The 17992-nt window shown below is 45.1% G+C and overlaps 2 non-coding genes and 1 pseudogene across 2 annotated transcripts; 2 read left to right on the top strand and 1 right to left on the bottom strand.

Moving 5' to 3' along the window:
- Window positions 1–17992, top strand: part of LOC147094447 (uncharacterized) — a 440563-nt pseudogene that overhangs the window by 298204 nt on the left and 124367 nt on the right.
- On the top strand, window positions 1579–1668 carry trnar-ucg (transfer RNA arginine (anticodon UCG)). The gene is given in 2 exon segments: window positions 1579–1615; window positions 1633–1668. It is a non-coding gene; the product is annotated as a tRNA-Arg (tRNA).
- On the bottom strand, window positions 11703–11793 carry trnap-agg (transfer RNA proline (anticodon AGG)). The gene is given in 2 exon segments: window positions 11703–11738; window positions 11758–11793. It is a non-coding gene; the product is annotated as a tRNA-Pro (tRNA).

The raw sequence follows: 17992 nt of genomic DNA, 5'->3' as shown, positions 1-17992 counted from the left end.
CATCAGAAGATTGCAGGTTCGAGTCCTGCCGCAGTCGTTTAATTAACTGGGCGACACTTTTTCTGTTCCGAATCTGGCTTCAAACCGACCATTTTTGACAGTCCCTCAACTGAAGCAGTGGAAGGCCTTTTGCTTACATTAAGCTGATTGTACATTTTCAACATTGTTGATCTGGGTGCACGGGCAGGATAAGCGGTGAAGTGGACTTTCTTTCAGGGTATTTCTGCTTAGATGCAAAAAGCAGGAAATGAAATGGCTGAGAGCAGTATATGGTTGAGTCGAGGTGGCCGAAAGGTTAAGGCGATAGACAGTTAATCTATTGCCGATCTGTACGCGAGGGTTCAGCTCCCATCCTCGTCGTTATTACGTTTGATACTGGTACACTTTCCGAGCATTTAACTGAATCTTGTCTAAAATAAGCTTTCAAATGCAATTTCGTCAGAGGCGCTCTGGTGCTCCTGGTCTGTGCCCCATGCATTACTCATATCTTGTTAAAATTAAGAGAGACCACTGCAATTCTTCAACTTCTTGAATGAAGTTGGAGCAGTGATCGCGATTCGGAGATTGTCGAACTCCTCCTTTCTTCTGCTGAGATTGTCACCGAATTAAAGAGTAGCGGGACCAGAGCCAAATGATTAGGGAGCAGAAACATAAATTTCTCCTTTAGGAGGCAATGTAATTTCAGAAATATTTATCAACCTTAATGACGAGATTTTCTGCTTTAGTGTCTTTGGTTGAGATATAACTAATGGGCGAGACATCCTCGTTCTTTTCGGCATACTCTCATGGGATCCGAGGGCCCGGTTTAACGTCTTACTAGAAAGACGGAGGCACCAACAGTGCAGCACTACCTCATTACTGCACTGGGGTGTCTGCCTGGATTATCTGCTCAAGTCTCTGGAGTGGTGCTTGACTTTGCTGCCGCTGAGCCACGGCTGACACCTAGACTCAGTTCATTTGGCTGGAGAGAAATGACGGAGATAAAGGGAAAATTACAATGGAGTAAACCTTCAATTTGTCACCCAACAGAAAAGCGGGCATCGTAATCGGCCGCCTGTTGTAGAAACAGTCCGATTTATGTTGCCATCGATTTCATAAGCATTGAAAATCAGGCCTGTCTATAATGGAATGGGTCGTGGTCAGTTGTTAATCATTCTGGGTCTATTTAAACCGGGAGTGCTCACATTCCCGGATCATTCTGTTTCTGTTTGAAATGGCAGAGCTCACAGTCCCGATTAATTCCGTATTTTTTAAAGTAGAACGGTTTCAGCTTTCATGACCGAGGTGTTGAGTTTAACTAAATGCGGCGGGGCTCAGTCCAGAATTTGAACCCGGGACGTCTCGCATTTTAAGCCACGAAAATTCCCTAAGCGAGAGTCATACCCCTAGACCAACGAACCACCGATGCTGTGCTTCAAGTTGTATTGTGATTCCCTGCGCTGGTGCAAACCCAGCTCGCAGATGTCCTGTTCATTCAGTTAAAATGTTTAACTTTTCCTCAATCCGCTTCTTTTTGCGAGCAGTTTCCTTGAATCTGCTCACAATTCTCCCCATAAAAAGACACCCAGCAGTATCAGCGGCTGCGTGGCCTAATGGATAAGGCGTCTGACTTCGGTTATGAGTTATTTAGTCATCAGAAGATTGCAGGTTCGAGTCCTGCCGCAGTCGTTTAATTAACTGCGCGACACTTTTTCTGTTCCGAATCTGGCTTCAAACCGAACATTTTTGACAGTCCCTCAACTGAAGCAGTGGAAGGCCTTTTGCTTACATTAAGCTGATTGTACATTTTCAACATTGTTGATCTGGGTGCACGGGCAGGATAAGCGGTGAAGTGGACTTTCTTTCAGGGTATTTCTGCTTAGATGCAAAAAGCAGGAAATGAAATGGCTGAGAGCAGTATATGGTTGAGTCGAGGTGGCCGAAAGGTTAAGGCGATAGACAGTTAATCTATTGCCGATCTGTACGCGAGGGTTCAGCTCCCATCCTCGTCGTTATTACGTTTGATACTGGTACACTTTCCGAGCATTTAACTGAATCTTGTCTAAAATAAGCTTTCAAATGCAATTTCGTTAGAGGCGCTCTGGTGCTCCTGGTCTGTGCCCCATGCATTACTCATATCTTGTTAAAATTAAAAGAGACCACTGCAATTCTTCAACTTCTTGAATGAAGTTGGAGCAGTGATCGCGATTCGGAGATTGTCGAACTCCTCCTTTCTTCTGCTGAGATTGTCACCGAATTAAAGAGTAGCGGGACCAGAGGCAAATGATTAGGGAGCAGAAACATAAATTTCTCCTTTAGGAGGCAATGTAATTTCAAAAATATTTATCAACCTTAATGACGAGATTTTCTGCTTTAGTGTCTTTGGTTGAGATATAAATAATGGGCGAGACATCCTCGTTCTTTTCGGCATACTCTCATGGGATCCGAGGGCCCGGTTTAACGTCTTACTAGAAAGACGGAGGCACCAACAGTGCAGCACTACGTCATTACTGCACTGGAGTGTCAGCCTGGATTATGTGCTCAAGTCTCTGGAGTGGTGCTTGACTTTGCTGCCGCTGAGCCACGGCTGACACCTAGACTCAGTTCATTTGGCTGGAGAGAAATGACGGAGATAAAGGGAAAATTACAATGGAGTAAACTTTCAATTTGTCACCCAACAGAAAAGCGGGCATCGTAATCGGCCGCCTGTTATAGAAACAGTCCGATATATGTTGCCATCGATTTCATAAGCATTGAAAATCAGGCCTGTCTATAATGGAATGGGTCGTGGTCAGTTGTTAATCACTCTGGGTCTGTTTAAAAAGAGAGTGCTCACAGTCCCGGATCATTCTGTTTCTGTTTGAAATGGCAGAGCTCACAGTCCCGGATCATTCCGTTTTTTTTAAAGGAGAACGATTTCAGTTTTCATGACCGAGGTGTTGAATTCAACTAAATGTGGCGGGGCTCGTCCGGGATTTGAATCCGGGATCTCTCGCATTTTAAGCCACGGAAATTCTCTAAGCGAGAATCATATCCCTAGACCAACGAGCCACCGATACATAGAAGATAGGAGCAGGAGTAGGCCATTCGGCCCTTCGTGCCTGCTCCGCCATTCGATGAGATCATGGCTGATCCTTTAATTCAGTATCCCGTCCCCGCCTTCTCTCCGTAACCCTTAACCCCTTTTGCCCGTAGAAATATATCTAATTCCCTCTTAAATATATTTAATGAGCTGGCGTACACTGCCCTCTGTGGCAATGAGTTCCACAGGTTCACCACTCTCTGAGTGAAGAAATTCCCCCTCATCTCTGTCCTAAATGGTTTAGCCCTTATCCTTAAATTATGTCCTCTAGTTCTGTTCTCACCCGCCAAGGGAAACATTCCTTCTGCATCCAGTCTGTCTAGACCTGTCAGAATTTTATACACTTCTATGAGGTCCCCTCTCAATCTTCTAAACTCCAGTGTGTACATCCCTAAACTACATAGTCTCTCCTCATAGGTCATTCCCGCCATTCCTGGTATCAGCCTGGTGAATCGCCGCTGCACCCCCTCCATGGCAAGAACATCCTTCCTCAGATGAGGCGACCAAAACTGTACACAGTACTCGAGGTGTGGTCTCACCAGTGCCCTGTACAGCTGCAGCAAGGTATCCCTGTTCCTGTATTCTAACCCTTTTGCTATGAAGGCCAGCATACCGTTTGCCTTCTTGACCGCCTGTTGCACCTGCATGCTCGCCTTCAGTGACTGGTGTACAAGAACACCCAGGTCTCTCTGTACTTCCCCCTCTCCCAATCTATTGCCATTTAAATAATAATTTGCCCTCCCGTTCCTGCACCCAAGGTGGATAACTTCGCACTTGTCCACATTATAGTGCATCTGCCATTTATCCGCCCAATCGCCCAGTCTGTCCAAATCGCTCTGGAGCTTCCTGGTCTCTTCCTCTGAGCCCACCCCCCCTCCTAGTTTAGTGTCGTCTGCAAATTTGGAAATGCTGCATCCGACTCCCTGATCCAGGTCATTAATGTAAATTGTGAACAGCTGGGGGCCCAGGACAGATCCCTGTGGTACCCCACTTGTTACTGCCTGCCATTCAGAAAATGAGCCGTTTATTCCAACTCTCTGTTTTCTATCTGACAGCCAGTTCCCTAACCACGCCAAAACTTTCCCCTTTATCCCATGAGCCTCAATTTTCCATGCTAATCTTTTATGTGGGACCTTATCGAAGGCCTTTTGGAAGTCCAGGTACACCACATCTACTGGCTCTCCCCCATCTATTCTACCAGTTACTCCCTCAAAAAATTCCAATAGATTAGTCAAGCACGATTTACCCTTTGTAAATCCATGTTGACTCTGTCCTATCCTGTCCCCATTTGCTAAGTGCTCCGCTATTTCATCCTTAATGATGGACTCCAGCATTTTGCCCACAACTGATGTAAGGCTTACAGGTCTGTAATTACCTGCTTTTTCCCTACCCTGTTCTGCTTTAAGTTGCATTGCGATTCCCTGCGCTGGTGCAAACCCAGCTCGCAGAAGTCCTCTTCATTCAGTTAAAATGTTTAACTGTTCCTCAATCCGCTTCTTTTTGCGAGCAGTTTCCTTGAATCTGCTCACAATTCTCCCCATAAGAAGAGGCTTAGCAGCATCAGCGGCTGCGTGGCCTAATGGATAAGGCGTTTGTCCTTCGGTTGCGAGTTTTTTCAGTTATCAGAAGATTGCAGGTTCGAATCCTGCTGCGGTCGTTTAATTAACTGGGCGACACTTTTTCTGTTCCGAATTTGGCTTCAAACCGACCATTTTTGAAAGTCCCTCAACTGAAGCAGTGGAAGGCCTTTTCCTTACATTAAGCTGATTGTACATTTTCAACATTGTAGATCTGTGTGCACGGGCAGGATAAGCGGTGAAGTGGGCTTTCTTTCAGGATTTTTCTGCTTAGATGCAAAAAGCAGGAAATGGAATGGCTGAGAGCAGGATATGGTGGAGACGAGGTGGCCGATAGGCTAAGGAGATGGACTGTTTACCCATTGCTCGATCTGTACGTGAGTATTCGGATCCCATGCTCGTCGTTATTACGTTTGAAACTGGTGTACTTTCCGAGCATTTAACTGAATCTTGACTAAAATAAGCTTTCAAATGCAATTTCGTCAGAATCGCCCTGGTGCTCCTGGTCTGTGCCCAATGCATTACTCATATCTTGTTAAAATTAAAAGAGACCACTGCAATTCTTCAAATTCTTGAATGCAGTTGGAGCAGTGATCGCGATTCAGAGATTGGAGAACTCCTCCTTTCTTCTGCTGAGATTGTCACCGAATGAAAGACTAGCGGGACCAGAGGCAAATGATTAGGGAGCAGAAACATAAATTTCTCCTTTAGGAGGCAATGTAATTTCAAAACTATTTATCAACCCTAATGAAGAGAGTTTCTGTTTTAGTGTCTTTGGTTGAGAGATAAATAATGGGCGAGAAATCCTCGTTATTTCCGGCAAACTCTCAAGGGATCGGAGGACCCAGTTTAACGTCTTACTTGGAAGACGGAGGCACCAACAGTGCAGCACTACCTCAGTACCGCACTGGAGTGTCAGCCTGGATTATGTGCTCAAGTCTCTGGAGTGGTGCTTGATTTTGCTGCCGCTGAGCCACGGCTGACACCTACACTCAGTTCATTTGGCTGGAGAGAAATGACGGATATAAAGGGAAAAATTACAATGGAGTAAACCTTCAATTTGTCGTCCGACAGAAAAGCGGGCATTGTAATCGGCCGCCTGTTATAGAAACAGTCCGATTTATGTTGCCATCGGTTTCATAAGCATTGAAAATCAGGCCTGCCTATTATGGAATGGGTCGTGGTCAGTTGTTAATCACTTTGGTTCTGTTTAAACCGGGAGTGCTAACAGTCCCGGATCATTCTGTGTCTGTTTAAAATGGCAGAGCTCACAGTCCCGGATCATTCCGTTTTTTTTGAAGTAGAGCGATTTCAGCTTTCATGACCGAGGTGTTGAGTTTAACTCAATGCGGCGGGGCTCGTCCGGGATTTCAACCCGGGACATCTCGCATTTTAAGCCACAGAATTACCCTAAGCGAGAATCATACCCGTAGACCAACGAGCCGCCGATATTCTGCTTCAAGTTGCATTGTGATTCCCTGCGCTGGTGCAAACCCAGCTCGCAGAAGTTCTGTTCTTTCAGTTAAAATGTTTATCTTCTGCTCAATCCGCTTCTTTTTGCAAACAGTTTCCTTGAATCTGCTCACAATTCTCCCCATATAAAGAGGTTCACCAATATCAGCGGCTGCATTGCCGAATAGATAAAGCACCTGACTTCCCTTGTGAGTTTTTCAGTTATCAGAAGATTGCAGGTTCGAATCCTGGGCGACACTTTTTATGTTTTGAATCTAGCTTCAAACCGACCATTTTTGACAGTCCCTCAACTGAAGCAGCGGAAGGCCTTTTGCTTACATTAAGCTGATTGTACATTTTCAACATTGTAGATCTGTGTGCACGGGCAGGATAAGCGGTGAAGTGGACTTTCTTTCAGGGTATTTCTGCTTAGATGCAAAAAGCAGGAAATGCAATGGCTGAGAGCAGTGTATGGTGGAGACGAGGTGGCCGAGAGGTTAAGGCGATGGACTGTTAATCCATTGCTGATCTGTACGCGAGGGTTTGGATCCCATCCTCGACGTTATTACGTTTGATGCTGGTACACTTTCCGGGCATTTAACTGAATCTTGCCTAAAATAAGCTTTCAAATGCAATTTCGTCAGCATCGTCCTGGTCTGTGCCCCATGCATTACTGATATCTCGTTAAAATTAAAAGAGACCACTGCAATTCTTCAACTTCTTGAATGAAGGTGGAGCAGTGATCGCGATTCGGAGATTGTCGAACTCCTCCTTTCTGCTGCTGAGATTGTCACCGAATGAAAGAGTAGCAGGAACAGAGGCAAATGATTAGGGAGCAGAAACATAAATTTCTCCTTTAGGAGGTAATGCGGCAGAAATTACGATCGGGGGCTTGTCGCGCGTGCAAGCCCCCGATCTGCACTTACCCAACGAGCCTGCCGTTCACCTCCAGCAACGCCTGGAATTCCTTTTTGAAAGAGAAGAATCCCGGGCAGCGTATGACGTCACGCCGCCCAGGAGCGCAGCCAGCGCGAAGCCTGCAGCGCGCTGTGCAAGTGAGACACGCCCCTTGAGGTCTCATTTTAATAGGACACGCCCATAATCTGTGAAAGCAGCTGGAGAGCACTCTTTCTTACAGAACAGAAGTGCAGGTAGGTTCTGTGTATTTTTATCAATGTTTTGGTAACTTTTATAAACTTTTAAAAAGTTTTGAATGATTTTGATGACTCTCAGAATGTTTTAAAGAGAATTGAAGCTGTTTGAGCAGTTTTTAAAGCCTTGAAATCAATCTTTTAATTCTGTTCAGTTAATTAGCAAATTGAGATGGCTGGAATGACCACATTTAACGTGATTAAAAGAACTCAGAACTTCACTGAGGATGACCTCAGAAGTCTCCTCAGCGAGGTGGAGGCGAGGCGCCTGCGCATCATGGGGAATGAGCAGTCGAGGGCACCGCAAAAAGGTCAGATGGTAGCGTGGTCGGAAGTTGCACAAGCTGTCAGCGCGAGCTCCACCATACCACGTACAGCGGAACAATGTCGCAAGAAATTCAGTGACTTGTTGCGATGTGTCAGGGTTTGTACAGTTTTAACGAAAGTGTACTGTTAAATTGCTAAGAGTTTATTTTAACTGGATTGCAAAAGGCTTCTGCATTAAATTTTCTAAAGTAAATTCATGGTAAAGTCACCTGAGCTGGCAATAAAACTTTGTGGCTTTGGGGGCAGCTCAGGGTTACCTTCTGTTCTCTTATTTTGATTCCAGTGCTTTGAGCTGTAAAACTTCAATCAGAGATTTTAAGAAACACCCAACCCAGTCTTCAAAGCCTCTGCTGACCATGTCAGAAATGCAGCTGTCTGATTCTATTTCCTCTTCTTTAATATCAGAGTAAGAGTTCTCACAATGCCAGAGAACGCACACGCACAGGCAGTGGTGTTGCTGAGGGTTTTGACCGAGCATGAGGAACGGGTCGAACAGATGTGAGGATTTGCTAGCAATCGCCCTGCTGAAGGATCTGAAACAAACATTGCTGACCCTCATAGTGAGTTGCCCTGCCCAGCTATATGTTGAAGAAGGATAGGTGTGTGCTGAATATCGGTGATGTGGCACATCTTGCTTTACCTTTGCAAATGTTTTCTGCTTCATTCCCACAGCTGGACAGAGTACCTCTCAAACACGGGATGAGCAGTGCGTGGAGTCAGCGGCCGCAGAGGGCATTGAAAAGGCACAGGAAACGTTAGCATGTCACCTTCTGCCCACTCCGCCTCCTTCAACCCTCAGCCACAGAGGCCAGTGGCCAATTCGTTAAATTGTTATATTTCTCATTTTATTGAAATGTTTAATGTTTTCTTTCATATTTAAATTTAAATGTTTATTTCTGCATGAAAGGATATGTTACCTTTTCGTTTAAGCAGTACACCCAGTAGTCAATCTTAAAACAATTTAAACATTTCTTTTATTTCAAATTTTTTACAACAGTTACAGAAGTAGAAACTAGCTAGTTCCCACCTTGAATGTTTGTATCGCAGTAAGAAAGTAAAAATTACTGTAAAATGTTTACACTTTCTTTGCCAACAGTTAGCATTATGCACATGTTTGAAAACGTTACATGAGGTAGTACCCATCTTAAATTTTGCCATTTCACTGTGAATCAAACAAAAATTACTTAAACCTGCTTATAAAGTGATTTCAAAACTGTTAACTTTAATATTATTAAAGTGCATAAAAGAGGTCCTTAACATCCTGAATGTTTTACTTGCACAACAAAAGAAAGACAAGTAAAAACGAACTGTTTACAATATTTCTTCCGCATTGTTCATTTTTAGAAAATTTTTAAAACTACAGAAGCTTTACTTAAAATTTACAAGTTATTCACTGTATACATCGAAACTGAAGATGAAAAGTTTTTGATGATGCAATAAAAGGTCACTCTTTCACTTTAATATGTGTCTGCTTCTGTCTTTGCCTTGCGGGGGGAGGGGTAGGTACAGGGCGTAACTACTGCGTGAAGGTGTTGGCTACCAGCAGTTCGCGAGCAGCCTTAGATTCGGCGGCACTTGGCTCCTCCCCATGAGGCCTGGCAACATGCACATTGCCATCGCCTTCATCCTCCACTTCAACAGGCATCATTGTTAAGGGTCAGTCCTTCCTGCAGGGCAAGGACAGGCCAGAACAATCCGTGCCACTTTCTGGTGAGAGTACTGCAAGGTCCCCCCTAACCTATCCAGGTACCGGAGGCGTGATTTCAGAACTCCTATTGTCCTCTCCACCACTTGACGTGTAGTCACGTGTGCATGGTTGTATCTCCCCTGAGACTGATTAATGGTATTGCGGTAGGGCGTCATCAGCCATGATTTTAGCAGGTAGTCCTTGTCGCCCAATATCCATGCGGAACCTGTAGGCAATTTGCTGAGAGAATCATACAATTTAGAGTTACGGAGGACGAAGGAGTCATGATTACTTCCCCGGTGCCCTGCATTCACGTTTAGGATCTGGAGGTGTGCATCACATAATATCATAACATTCAATGAATGATACCCCTTCCTGTTAATGAATGTCACAGGTGCATCCTTGGGTGCCTTCAAAGCAATGTGGGTTCCATCGACGGCCCCAATCACTTTGGGTAATCCAGCAATGCGATAAAAAGCAAAGGTCATCTCCTTCTGATGTCGAGTGGACAAGTCATAACGAATGAAATCTGAAAGCCTACGGCAAATGGCTTCTGTGACCTGGTGAATGCAGGCCTTCGCAGCATTCTTGGAGATGTTGCATATGTCACCGGTGCCTGCTTGAAATGATCCACTTGCAAAGAAGTTCAATGCTGTGGTTACCTTCATGTTCACTGACAAGGCAGTGCGTGTTTTCGAGCGTGGCTACAAGTCCGCCTTCAACATGTCACATAGTCGGCCAACTTCCTCTTTACTGAAGCGCAGCTTCCTGATACACAACTCCTCGGAAAGCATTTCAAATGATCGCCTCTCCCTGTAAACTCTGTGTGGTGGGTAGTTGTTTCTTCTGATCAGGCGACGGTTATGGTTCCTCAATCTTCTATGTTGCTCCCTGGCGTTGCGATTTCTTTGAAGCAAATACACATAGAACATCGTGGCAACATTTCTGTAAGAGGGCATGTTTCTCGCTCACAGGACTCCTCACTACACAAGCGTACCTGTTCGGAGTAAATGGAAATAGTTGTTACAGTTATTTTAATAAACTTAGTGCCTATAACATCAACTCGGCCTATGCCAGGAAGCTTGCTTTAACGGCTTGCAAACACATCCTTCCCGCCTGATGAATATCACAGGCCGAGATCCTTTTCTAATAAATTACATTTGCAGAAATTCATCATTACATAAATACATTCATCCACGTACTGAAAGGAATACATACATAAATGCACATCCTTAATGGAATATATACAGACATACATACAATCATACATACATACTTACTAAATATTACTGATGACAATTTCATTTTGTAAGCATTTTATTAATTTTAAAACTGTAAATTTCACAATTTATAAAAATAAATTCAATGAGGCCTTGCCCACAGCCACAATTGCTCCTTCTACCTACAGTACTGAAAAACCGCTTTAAACAAAAAAATGTTTTTAAACTTACCTCAGCCTTCCTTAAAGTAACTTTCCCCCCTTTCCCAAACAGAAATAAAATGTCTTTCAGAAGCTCCACGATGACAGACTCTTCCTCCGCAGCTTCTCGATAGCTTTACTCCTGCTTTTTTCATTTCCAAGTTGTCAGGACCAACCCTCACTGAATCCATGAATGAAATCGACGAAGTTCACTGCGCACGCGCTGCCTGTGCAGTCGCACGCGCTGTGCCTCTGAACCCCTTTGGTCAGGGGACAGGAAATGCCAGTTTTCCCCGCATGCGCTGTGCATGCTGAAAACCGGCAATTCCTCCGGCCACACGCGTGAGTACCCCGTCCGTACTCACGCGTTCAGAGAGGAATTACTGGGCCAATGTAATTTCAAAAATATTTATCAACCTTAATGACGAGATTTTCTGTTTTAGTGTCTTTGGTTGAGAGCTAAATAATGGGCGAGAAATCCTCGTTCTTTTCGGCATACTCTCATGGGATCGGAGGGCCCGGTTTAACGTCTTACTAGAAAGACGGAGGCACCAACAGTGCAGCACTACCTCAGTACTGCACTGGAGTGTCAGCCTGGATTATGTGCTCAAGTCTCTGGAGTGGTGCTTGACTTTGCTGCCGCTGAGCCACGGCTGACACCTACACTCATTTCATTTGGCTGGAGAGAAATGACGGAGATAAAGGGAAATATTATAATGGAGTAAACCTTCAATTTGTCGTCCAACAGAAAAGCGGGCATCGTAATCGGCCGCCTATTATAGAAACAGCCCGATTTATGTTGCCATAGATTTCATAAACATTGAAAATCAGGCCTGTCTATAATGGAATGGGTCGTGGTCAGTTGTTAATCACTCTGGGCCTGTTTAAACCGGGAGTGCTCACAGTCCCGGTCATTCTGTGTCTGTTTAAAATGGCAGAGCTCGCAGCCCCGGATCATTCCGTTTTTTTTAAAGTAGAGCGATTTCAGCTTTCATGACCGAGGTGTTGAGTTTAACTAAATGTGGCTGGGCTCGTCCGGGATTTGAACCCGGGACCTCTCGCATATTTAAGCCACAGAAATTTCCTAAGCGAGAATCATACCCCTAGACCAACGAGCCGCCGATGTTTTGCTTCTAGTTGCATTGCGATTCCCTGCGCTGGTGCAAACCCAGCTAGCAGAAGTCCTGTTCATTCAGTTAAAATGTTTATCTTTTCCTCAATCCGCTTCTTTTTGCGAGCAGTTTCCTTGAATCTGCACACAATTCTCCCCATAAAAAGAAGCTCAGCAGCAGCAACAGCCACGTGTCTTAATGGATAAGGCGTCTGACTTCGGATACGCGTCTTTCCAGTTATCAGAAGATAGTAAGTTCGAGTTCTGCCGCGGTCGTTTAATTAACTGGGTGGCGCATTTTCTGTTCTGAATCTAGCTTCAAACCGACCATTTTTGACAGTCCCTCAACTGAAGCAGCGGAAGGCCTTTTGCTTACATTAAGCTGATTGTACATTTTCGACATTGTGGATCTGTGTGCACGGGCAGTATAAGCGGGAAGTGGACTTTCTTTCAGAGTATTTCTGCTTAGATGCAAAAAGCAGGAAATGGAATGGCTGAGAGCAGCGAATGGTTGCGACGAGGTGGCCGAGAGATTAAGGCGATTGACTGTTAATCTCATTGCCGATCTGTAGGCGAGGGTTCGGATCCCATCCTTGTCATTATAACGTTTGATACTGGTACACCTTATGAGCATTTAATTGAATCTTGCCTAAATTAAGCTTTCAAATGCAATTTCGTCAGAATCGCCCTGGTTCTCCTGGTCTGTGCCCCATGCATTACTCATATCTTGTTAAAATTAAAAGAGACCACTGCAATTCTTCAACTTCTTGAATGAAGGTGGAGCAGTGATCGCGATTCGGAGATTGTCGAACTCCTCCTTTCTTCTGCTGAGATTGTCACCGAATGAAAGAGTAGCGGGACCACAGACAAATGATTAGGGAGCAGAAACATACATTTCTCCTTTAGGAGGCAATGTAATTTCAAAAATATTTATCAACCTTAATGATGAGATTTTCAGTTTTAGTGTCTTTGGTTGAGAGATAAATAATGGGCGAGAAATCCTCGTTCTTTTCGGCATACTCTCATGGGATCGGAGGGTCCAGTTTAACATCTTATTGAAAGACGGAGGCACCAACAGTGCAGCACTACCTCAGTACTGCACTGGAGTGTCAGCCTGGATTATGTGCTCAAGTCTCTGGAGTGGTGCTTGACTTTGCTGCCGCTGAGCCATGGCTGACACCTACACTCATTTCATTTGGCTGGAGAGAAATGACGGAGATAAAGGGAAAGATTATAATGGAGTAAACCTTCAATTTGTCGTCCAACAGAAAAGCGGGCATCGTAATCGGCCGCCTGTTATAGAAACAGTCCGATTTATGTTGCCATAGATTTCTTAAGCATTGAAAACCAGGCCTGTCAATAATGGAATGGGTCGTGGTCAGTTGTTAATCACTCTGGGCCTGCTTTAAACCGGGAGTGCTCACAGTCCCGGATCATTCAGTGTCTGATTAAAATGGCAGAGCTCACAGTCCCGGATCATGCCGTTTTTTTTGAAGTAGAGCGAATTCAGCTTTGATGACCGAGTTGTTGAGTTTACCGAAATGTGTCGGGGCTCGCCTGGGATTTGAAACCAGGATCTCTCGCATTTTAAATCGTCAAATGCCCAAAGCAAAAATCATACCCCTAGACCAACGAGCCGCCGATATCGTCGTCCCATTTGCAATGAGTTATACTGCGCTGGTGCGAATCCAGCTCGCAGAGGACCTGTTTATTCAGTTGAAATATTTTTATCTTTTCCTCAATCCACTTCTTTTTTCGAGCAATTGCCTTGAACCTGCTCACAATTCGCCCCATAAAAAGAGATCCAGCAGCATTAGCGGCCGCATAGACTAATGGATAAATGCTTCTGACTTCGGTTGCGAATTTGTTGTCAACTTCATTTGCGCTAGGTGTGATTCCAACCAATGGAGAGTTTTCCCCTTGATTCCCATTGACTTCAGTGTTGCAGGTTTCTCTGGTTGTGTTTATCTTTCATTCTTCATCTATGAGCTGTTTCTGAATCCGTGAGTTTGTGCTGCTTTGTGGGTGAGCGGCAGACATGTAGATATGTGCTGTTCGCTCTCCCAGATTGAGAATGTGGAAAATGTGGAGCAGTCTTCTGTAAACAAGCGGATTTACATATTTACCTCACAGTTTCCGCACATCTGGGACTGAATTCCCGCTTTTAATTATAAAATCGCGGAATTTTTAACAGTTTTTATTTTAAATCTTCTGCAATGTCGCCAAACTGAGGGAATTGGGGATTTTTGATTAAAGAGCGGGGGCTCATCCGCAATTTCGGTCCTCGCCTCTCACTTTTAAATCAATGGATTTTTCTGTGCGAGAATCATACCTCTACACGCTATCTTTCAATGTCTCACGTGCTTGTGACTTGTCTCTCTGTGTTTTCCACTGATGGACCTCTCAGGCCCCCTTCAACTGCCAAGTCTGATCTAACCTGCCGCACCAGCAGGAAAGGGTAAAGAAAGAAATAATGACTGAGGCGGCAGGGAACGTATTTAAAATGTCAAATTCGAATTTTCATACCGAACCCGGTGAAGTGAGGATGATATTGTTGACTTGAAATATTTCGGGTACCACATGATATTGCTGTACATTTTATAGGAACTCGAGATTGGAAGGACAGAAGCAGTCTGAAAGAAATCATACAGCTTCGTTTACCAGCGGCTTTTGTTTGTCTCGGAGTTTGAATCTCGCTCGAGGGGTTTCATTGGTTGCTATGGGAGAGGTTCCCAGATTCAAACGCTGTTTTTGTACAGTTGCAGAATGTGCGCAGATTGAAGCTGACATGATAATTGTTCACAACGCAACTGACCTCATTGGCGATTTCTCAGTCCTTGAAGGACATCAATGTGCTTTTGCTTTAGAAGTTCATCACCGAAACCTGACCGAACAGCCATTCTGGCGAGACTCAAACCCACAACCTTTAGACTAGAAAGGCCAATGCGCTACCCATTGCGCCACAGAGCCGATTACAGCAGATGACGCTGAATCGATGAGATTGAGCTTCTTTGTGGTGACCGGGAGACTTGACGATATGTTCAGATGATTTCCCTGTAAATAATTTCCAGCTCCGTCTTTTCCCAAAGTTTGTACAAACGTATTAATAAGAGGATCAGATACATCGCTCGGGGAAAATCGTCCACTAAACATTGAAAGTTGACAGTATTTATTGTGAGCGGTTTAGATTTTTTCTGGTTAAAAGTCGCCGCGATCTGGGCCTGATTCGAGCAGGCGGTCTTATGATCTGGAGTCAGACGGGTTCCCGAAATCCTGTTGCGTCTCAAATACCCCCATATACATTATAGGGTGGTACTTTGAGATACCACGCCATCAATTCTAACTGTGTGACATATGAAGGCTTTCCGACCCCCGCCAGCTCCCGCGGGGTATGAGACAGCCTTGGGAAGCAGCATTCCCTGTCAGCGCCCATATCCCGCTTGCTTCTGCCGCCAGCTGCCAGTGATCTGCAACAAATACATTTGCAGAAACAGGGCGCAAAGAATCATCAGGGAAAGAGGCATGAACTCAAAATCCAAATTAGAGCGACAGGATCAGAGGGTCAGTTAATGTCCTGGGGTGTGCACTTCCGTCAGAGCTGCAAACAAATAGGTTTAAGAGAGAGAGAATCTATTTCCTCTGTTGGGAGGGTCCAGCACAATGGGGCATAACCGTAAAATTGGAGCTACCCCGTTCAGGGATGATGTAAGGAAACGTTTCTTCACACAGAAGGTAGTAGGAATCTTGAACTCTCTTCCCGAAACAGCTGTTCAGGCTGGGGATCAATTGACAATTTCAAAATGAGATTGATAGGTTTGTGTTCGGCGAGGATGTGAAGGTTTATGGAATCATCGCAGGTAGCTGGAGTTCAGATGCAGGTCTGCCATGATATAATTGAACAGCGAGCAAGCTCGAGGGCCTGAATGGCCTCCTGCTGTTTCTATGTTCCTCTGACAGTAACAGCACAGAAACGTCAACAGCTGCAAACATACATCGCATTTTATTCATATTTAACAGCAAAAATATCCGGGCCGTGCGCAACTATGCTGTGGTCAGAAGAATTACGTGAAGCCGACGTGTGGCGCTGTGATGGTATCATGGTTAGTGCCCTGCATTGTGGCCGCAGTAACCTCGGTTCAAATTTAAATCACGTCACAGCTCGCTTTGCATCTTCTGTCCTCTGCGGCACCTGCTAATGGAACAGACTGAAAAATCAATCTTTACGACATTAAAAATGATGTTTTGTTGGCGGTGAAAAGCTATTTACTCCTTTTAAACCCGCGCTCTCACATGCCTGAGCTTGATGCTCCATAATTCAAACCCGCCTCTTCTCCCAGCTTTTTCGTCTTCAACAATCAGTAGCCATTCTTTACTTGCCTCCTTACATTTCATTGTCACTAGCCTGCGGTATTACCTTAATCTAACATTCACTTTCATGTGCTTACGTGGTAAATTTCTCTCTGCTCCCACCGCGGTTCATGGCGGCACATGTCCCATTCGCAGCAATGTACAACCAGTCGATACATTTAGATCTGTGTGACCACTTGACAGATAAGCGCTGCGAAAGCAGGACTGGACTTTAGAAGGACAGCGGCGGGATTGTTCACGAAATTTCCTTGGAGAATCTTGTGATATCTTGTTAACTGAAGAAGTGGGTTCTGTTTTGATGCTGGCTGGCGCTTTTCCCAAAACTTTTGCAGTGCGTGAGCGACAGGCAGCGTTATCTGGCTGCCAACGAGGGGTGAAATCTGAGCTATTGGCCCGCTGTTATGTTGCAGTTAGATCGGAAGTGTTCCGTCTTAATCTTAACAAGTCTTTTGAAGTGTGTGATTGAAATAAATCTATATATATAAATCGGTACATCTCTCTGTCTGCCTCTCTGTCTGTCTCTTTGTCTTTCTGTCTGTCCGGCTATACAATCAAAAGTTATAGAGCGTACCTACACGTATGTTGTATTGAAAGAAACCTTATCGTTAGGGGACTCTCGTAGGTGCATTTACTTTTTTGTCAGACAAAAATTGTTTGGACAGTATACATAAAACTTTAAAAATCCTCAAAAATCCACTCATTAGCTGTTGACCAATCCTACCTCTCATTAGCGTTAAGTGATGTGCTGCTTGACCAATTCTACAGTTCACTCACCTGATGGTTGACCAATCAGTGCAGCACGGGCGGGTCCTAATCCTCCAGTCTCCCTAAATTTCGCCGCCATTTTTCCCATCCCCACAGGGACAGCAGCAGCAAAAGAAACCCCCACATTGCGGCTCCCGATCCCGCTCCCGCCCCACCGGAGCGGCAGGTAAGTTGGGCTCACTCGGGCCGTGCCTCGCAACCGCTGGGCGCGACACACACAGTGGTCCAGCGAGCGGCAGCGGCCGGCCGTCCTCGGCCCTGAAGCGCTAGGCCCCTCATGGCCGCTATCACAACGGCACCGGGGCTCAGGCACTTGGCAAGGAGAGGGGAGGGAGGGGGAGGACAGCACAGGGGGAGAGGGGGAGAGAGGGGGGACAGACGTGGGCAGGGAGACCGCGCAGCCCAAAATTGCCCTGGCAACGCCGGGCACCCCCAGTTGTAGATGATAAATGGAAAGAGCACTCGTGGGTGAATGCAGCGATTACAGGAGGTTGGCCATAATTGAAATGTTTTTGAATGCCCGTGGCACGGGACCCTGTGTTCTTTATGAAGAGTGGGATCAGGGATAAAGATTAACAGAAATAAAATGTACTGACTTGTTGCGAATCAGAAAACTGCACTGGTCTGTGATCAGTGAAAGTTGAAATTAAATTCATTTCCAAAGGATAAAGTTAACCCTTTCTTCCAGCTCCCTCATCATTTGCTGTTTCCATTAATCTTTCAAGCGGTGTAAGAACATAAGAAGATAAGAAATAGGAACAGGAGTAGGCCATTCGGCCTTTCGAGCCTGCCCTGCCATTCATTGAGATCATGGCTGATTTCTGCCTCAACTCCATTCACCGGCCCTATCGGCATATCCCTTAACGCCCTTACTAGTCAGAAAACTATCGACTTCCGTTTTGAATATACCCAATGAAAGAGCCTCCACAGCCAACTGGGCTAGAGAATTCCAAATATTCACCACCCTCTTTGTGAAGAAATGTCTTCTCATCTCATTCCTAAATGGGCTACCCTTTAACCTGAGACTGTGGCCCCTGGTTCTAGACTATCAAGCCTTGGAAAACATTCTCCCA

Source organism: Somniosus microcephalus, unplaced genomic scaffold (assembly GCF_052327205.1).
Source record: "Somniosus microcephalus isolate GS21.2 unplaced genomic scaffold, FLI_Smic_1.0 unresolved_chr1, whole genome shotgun sequence".
Lineage (NCBI taxonomy): Eukaryota > Metazoa > Chordata > Chondrichthyes > Squaliformes > Somniosidae > Somniosus > Somniosus microcephalus.
This window is presented reverse-complemented; position numbering and strand designations above follow the sequence as displayed.